Genomic DNA, 7,074 nt, shown 5'->3' with positions numbered 1-7,074 from the left:
TGGGCCTTGGAGCACGGAGTGAAGCAAGGAAAGGCTGATAGAGTTCTGCCAAGCGAGTGCACTGGTGAAAGCAAACACCCTCTATGGGAAATGTGTACTTAAAACTCAACAATCAGAAAACTAAGGTTCTGGTTTCTAGTCCCATCACTTCATGGCAAGGAGATGGGAAAACAATGGAAACAGTGACAGAATTTTTGGGGGGGAGGGGGCTCCACCAGGCTTCAGCAATACATAAACTGTGAACTTCCAGATGTTCAAGCTGGTTTTAGAAAAGACAGAGGAACCAGAGATAAAATTGCCAACATCTACTGGATCATCGATAAATCAACACAGTCCAGAAAAACATCTATTTCTGTTTTACTGACTATGCCAAAGCCTTTGACTGTGTGGATTACAATAAACTATGGAAAATTCTGAAAGAGATGGGAATACCAGACCACTTGACCTGCCACCTGAGAAACCTGTATGCAGGTCAGGAAGCAAAAGTTAGAACTGGACATAGAACAACAGACTAGTTCTAAACATTAAATGGAGTACATCAAGGCTGTATATTGTCACCCTGCTTATTTAACTTATATGCAGTGTGCATCAGGAGAAATGCTGGGCTGGAGGAAGCACAAGCTGGAATCGAGATTGCCAGGAGCAATAAAAATAACTTCAGATACACAGGTGACACCACCCTTATGGCAGAAAGTGAAGAACTAAAGAGCCTCTTGATGAAAGTGAAAGAGGAGAGTGAAAAAGTTGGCTTAAAACTCAACATTCAGAAAACCAAGATCATGGCATCTGGTCCCATCACTTCATGGCAAATAGATGGGGAAACATTGTAAACAGTGACAGACTATTTTGGGGGCCTCCAAAATCACTACAGATGGTGACTGCAGCCATGAAATTAAAAGATGCTTACTATTTGGGGAAAAAAAAAAAACTATGACACACCTAGACAGCATATTAAAAAGCAGTGATATTACTTTGCCAACAAAGATCTGTCTTGTCAAAGGTATGGTTTTTCTGGTAGTCATGTATGGATATGAGTGTTGGACTATAAAAAAAGCTGAGTCCCTAAGAATGGATGCTTTAAAACTGTGGTGTTGGAGAAGACTCTTGACAGTCCTTTGGACTGCAAGGAGATCCAACCACTCCATCCTAAAGGAGATCAACCCTGGATGTTCATTGGTAGAATTGATGATGAAGGTGAAACTCCAATACTTTGGCCACCTGATATGAAGAGCTGACTCATTTGAAAAGAACCTGATGCTGGGAAAGACTGAGGGCAGGAGGAAAAGGGGATGGCAGATTATGAGATGGTTGGATGACATCACCGAGTCAATGGACAGGGGTTTGGGTAAACTCCGGGAGTTGGTGAAAGACAGGGAGGCCTGGTGTGCTGCGGTTCATGGGGTTGCAGAGTCAGACAAGACTGAGCAACTGAAATGAACTGAACTGAACTGAAAATCACTGCAGATGGGGACTGCAGTCATGAAATTAAAATAGGCTTGCTCCTTGGAAGAAAAGTTATGACTAACATAGACAGCATATTAAAAAGCACAGATATTATTTATCGACAAAGATCTGTCTAGTTAAAGCTATGATTTTTCCACTAGTCATGTATAGATGTGAAAGTTGGACTATAAAGAAAGCAGAGTGCTTTTAAACTGTGGTGTTGGAGAAGTCTTGAGAATCCCTTGGACTCCAAGGAGATCCAACCAGTCCATGCTAAAGGAAATCAGTCCTGAATATTCATTGGTATTCATTGGAAGGACTGATGCTAAAGCTGAAACTCCAATAATTTGACCACCTGATGCGAAGAGCTGACTTATTTGAAAAGACCCTGATGCTGGGACAGATTGAAGGCAGAGGGGAAGGGGACGACAGAGGATGAGATGGTGAGATGGCATCACCGACTCAATGGACATGGGTTTGGGTCGACTCCAGGAGTTGGTGATGGACAGGGAGGCCTGGAAAGCTGCAGTCCACAGGGTCACAAAGAGTCGGACAGGACTGAGCAACTGAACTGAACCAAATCACTGTTATTATCAGTCTCCTTCCTATCAATTTGAGCATTAGACCCCTGATTCCAATATGACCAATGAATACATTTACTCTCAAATATTTTCTATCCCTAACACTAAGCCCTATGCATATGACACATATGCTTATCCATCCTATTATCAAGTACTCTTCCACAAGCATAAGAAATGTGTCTGACCAGAGTTACTTTGGGAGAGTAAATAATAGAGATTTAAATCCTCTTATATCTAGAATGATAGGAATTGAACATACCCGTAAGAATCCAAAGTTCTTTCTGCTACTAAATTACAGCACATTCTATAAGTAAGGTCAAGTAATTAAACTATTGGACCTGTACTCCAAAAATGTTAATTTATACCCTTTCTGTACTAATAAGTCCCATCATCTTTATCATTATCCTATCAACTATTTTCTCAGGTATTATTGTCATTAAAATTATCTCCATTGATTACTTATCTGATTTGGCTTTGAAATAAATATATTAGACAAGATCCCCATCATAATAAAAACATTCACCCCAGGAGCAACAGAAGCATCAACTAAATACTTGACACAATCCAACACATCAGTATTACTCATGATAACTGTCATTGTTTATTATTCTCAGGCCAATGGACTGTCACAAAACTATTTAATTCGACAGCATCCATATTAATAACAATAGCCTTATGAATAAAATTGGGAATATCTGCATTTCATATTGGAGAACCAGAAGGTATACAAGACATTTTGCTAGCATCTGGTTTCATCCTATGACCATGACAAAAACATGCATCCATGTCTGTGCTATACCAAACTTCACCATCAATTAACTTAATAGTGTACTGTATGCTGTGTACAGTCGCTCAGCCGTGTCTGACTCTTTGCAACCCCATGGACTGTAGCCTGCCAGGACAAAGGATGCCCATGGAATTCTCCAGGCAAAAATACTGGAGTGGTTTGCCATTTCCTTCTTCAGGGAATCTTCCCAATCCAGGGATCGAGCTCAGGTCTCCTGAAACTCTCCTGCATTGCAGATGGATTCTTTTACCACCAAGTGAGCAGGGAAGCCATCAAACAGGTGCTGAAGGGCTCTAAATAGTCACAGGTTTGACAGGGCTTTAAATGACATCTGCCCTCAAGAAATGTCCTGGGGTATTTCATCAGAAAAGAATTCCAAACAGGGCCAAGATTCAAGAGGCCAGTTTCAACAGATAAATTGTACTCACATAGTATAAACTAATAAAAGCACATGGATAGATAGATAGTCCACACCAATAATTATTAAATCAATGCCAATCAAAACTACAATAAGGTATCACCTCACTCTGGTCATGGTGGCCATCATAAAAATGATCTACAAAGTATAAAGATTAAATAAATAAATAAATAAAATAAAAATCTGCAAAGAATATACAGAAAATGAAATCCTCCTACAATTTTGTTTGGGAATGTAAATGGTGAAGTCACTATGGAAAACAGCATGGTGCTTCCAAGAAATACAAGACATAGAGGTGTCTTATGACCCTGCAATCCCATTCATGGGCCTAGGTCCAGAGAATGTGAAGTGAAAGTCACTCAGTCATGTTCAACACTTTGCAACACTATGGACTATACAGTCCATGGAATTCTCTAGGCCAGAACACTGGAGTGGGTAGCCTCTCCCTTCTCCAGGGGATCTTCCCAACCCAGGGATCAAGTCCAAGTCTCGCACATTGCAGGCAGATTCTTTACCAGCTGAGCCACAAAGAAAACCCAAGAATACTGGAGTGGGCAGCCCATCCCTTCTCCAGCAGATCTTCCTGTCCCAGGAATCGAACTGAGGTCTCCTGCATTGCAGGCGGATTCTTTACCAACTGAGCTATCAGGGAACCACGGTCCACAGAAAATCACCATTCAAAATGACACGTGCACCTTGATTTTCAGGGCAACACTCTTTCAATAGGCAAGACATGGAATCCACCAAAAGGTCCAGTGGAAGAAAAGTGAAGACAAGGTGGTACATCTGTAACTGAAACACCACTCAACCGTTAAACAGAGTGAAACAAGGATGCTGTCAGCCGCATGGGTGTGCTAAGAAATCATCACCCCAAGTGAGGGAACTCAGAGACAGAAAGACAAATATCATGAAATATCACTTACGGGCACAATCTATAAATTCATACTAATGACCTAAATACAAAACGGACTTCACAACCTGTGAAATACTCGAATTATGAGTATCAAAAGAAAGTTAGAGTGCTCGCTTTGGCAGCACATATACTATAATTGGAACGATACAGAGAAGATTAGCATGGTCCCTGTGCAAGGATGAGACGCAAATTCGTGAAGCATTCCATATTCTTAGGATAAGTGAGGTAGAAGATAAAATGGTGGAAATAAATGAAGCAGAGAGGAAAAAAGAAAAAAGGATCAAAAGAAATGAGGACAACCTCAGGGACCTCTGGGACAATGTGAAACGCCCCAACATTCGAATCACAGGTGTCCCAGAAGAAGAAGACAAAAAGAAAGGCCATGAGAAAATACTCGAGGAGATAATAGCTGAAAACTTCCCTAAAATGGGGAAGGAAATAGCCACCCAAGTCCAAGAAACCCAGAGAGTCCCAAACAGGATAAACCCAAGGCGAAACATCCCCAAGACACATATTAATCAAATTAACAAAGATCAAGCACAAATAACAAATATTAAAAGCAGCAAGGGAGAAACAACAAATAACACACAAAGGGATTCCCATAAGGATAACAGCTGATCTATCAATAGAAACCCTCCAGGCCAGAAGCGAATGGCAGGACATACTGAAAGTAATGAAAGAGAATAACCTACAACCTAGATTACTGTACCCAGCAAGGATCTCATTCAGATATGAAGAATTCAAAAGCTTTACAGACAAGCAAAAGCTGAGAAAATTCAGCACCACCAAACCAGCTCTTCAACAAATGCTAAAGGATCTTCTCTAGACAGGAAATGCAGAAAGGTTGTATAAACGTGAACCCAAAACAACAAAGTAAATGGCAACGGGTCCACACCTATCAATAATTACGTTAAATGTAAATGGGTTGAATGCCCCAACCAAAAGACAAAGATTGGCTGAATGGATACAAAAACAAGACCCCTATATATGCTGTCTACAAGAGACCCACCTCAAAACAAGAGACACATACAGACTAAAAGTGAAGGGATGGAAAAAATATTTCACACAAACGGAGAACAAAAGAAAGCAGGAGTTGCAATACTCATATCAGATAAAATAGACTTTCAAATAAAGGATGTGAAAAGAGACAAAGAAGGACACTACATAATGAACAAAGGATCAATCCAAGAAGAAGATATAACAATTATGAATATATATGCACCCAACATAGGAGCACCGCAATATGTATGGCAAACGCTAATGAGTATGAAAGAGGAAATTAATAGTAACACAATAATAGTGGGAGACTTTAATATCCCACTCACAACTATGAATAGATCAACTAAACAGAAAATTAACAAGGAAACACAAACCTTAAATGACACAATGGACCAGCTAGACCTAATTGATATCTAAAGGACATTTCACCCCAAAACAATCAACTTCACTTTTTTCTCAAGTGCACACGTAACCTTCTCCAGAACAGATCACATTATGGGCCATAAATCTGGTCTTGGACAATTCAAAAAAATTGAAAACACTCCAGTCATCTTTTCTGACCACAGTGCAGTAAGATTAGATCTCAATTACAGGGGAAAAAAAGTTAAAAATTCAAACATATGGAGGCTAAATAACACGCTTCTGAATAACCAACAAATCATAGAAGAAATCAAAAAAGAAATCAAAATATGTATAGAAATGAATGAAAATGAAAACACAACAACCCCAAACCTATGGGACACTGTAAAAGCAGTGCTAAGGGGAAGGTTCATAGCATTACAGGCTTACATCAAGAAACAAGAAAAAAGCCAAATAAATAAGCTAACTCTACATCTAAAGCAATTAGAGAAGGAAGAAATGAAGAACCCCAGGGTTAGCAGAAGGAAAGAAATCTTAAAATTTAGGGCAGAAATAAATGCAAAAGAAACTAAAGAGTCTGTAGCAAAAATCAACAAAGCTAAAAGCTGGTTTTTTGAAAAAATAAACAAAATTGACAAACCATTTGCAAGACTCATTAAGAAACAAAGAGAGAAGAACCAAATTAACAAAATTAGAAATGAAAATGGAGAGATCACAATAGACCTCACTGAAATACAAAGGATTTTAAGAGACTACTACCAGCAGCTCTATGCCAATAAAATGGACAACTTGGAAGAAATGGACAAATTCTTAGAAAACTATAACTTTCCAAAACTGAACCAGGAAGAAATAGAAGATCTTAACAGACCCATCACAAGCAAGGAAATCAAAACTGTAATCAAAAATCTTCCAGGAAACAAAAGCCCAGGACCAGATGGCTTCACAGCTGAATTCTACCAAAAATTTAGAGAAGAGTTAACACCTATCTTCCTCAAACTCTTCCAGAAAATTGCAGATGAAGGTAAACTTCCAAACTCATTCTATAAGGCCACCATCACCCTAATTCCAAAACCAGACAAAGATGCCACAAAAAAAGAAAACTACAGGCCAATATCACTGATGAACATAGATGCAAAAATCCTTAACAAAATTCTAGCAAACAGAATCCAACAACATATTAAAAAAATCATACACCATGACCAAGTGGGCTTTAGCCCAGGAATGCAAGGTTTCCTTAATATCTGCAAATCAATCAATGTAATATACCACATTAACAAGTTGAAAGATAAAAACCATATGATTTTCTCAATAGATGCAGAGAAAGCCTTTGACAAAATTCAACACTCATTTTTGATTAAAACTCTCCAGAAAGCAGGAATAGAAGGAACATACCTCAACATAATAAAAGCTATATATGACAAACCCACAGCAAGCATCACCCTCAATGGTGAAAAAATTGAAAGCATTTCCCCTGAAATCAGGAACAAGGCAAGGGTGCCCACTCTCACCACTACTATTCAACATAGTGTCGGAAGTTTTGGCCACAGCAATCAGAGCAGAAAAAGAAGTAAAA

At 39.1% G+C, this 7,074-nt stretch overlaps 1 non-coding gene across 1 annotated transcript; it reads left to right on the top strand.

Moving 5' to 3' along the window:
- The first annotated feature begins 4,248 nt into the window (after positions 1-4,248).
- LOC136173836 (U6 spliceosomal RNA) lies at positions 4,249-4,355 on the top strand. Its single transcript, XR_010664315.1, has one exon. It is a non-coding gene; the product is annotated as a U6 spliceosomal RNA (small nuclear RNA).
- The last annotated feature ends 2,719 nt before the right edge of the window (positions 4,356-7,074 follow it).

Source organism: Muntiacus reevesi, chromosome 8 (assembly GCF_963930625.1).
Source record: "Muntiacus reevesi chromosome 8, mMunRee1.1, whole genome shotgun sequence".
In the NCBI taxonomy this organism is placed as follows: Eukaryota; Metazoa; Chordata; class Mammalia; order Artiodactyla; family Cervidae; genus Muntiacus; species Muntiacus reevesi.
Note: the sequence above shows the minus strand (reverse complement) of the source record. Positions and strands in the feature narration are given on the sequence as shown.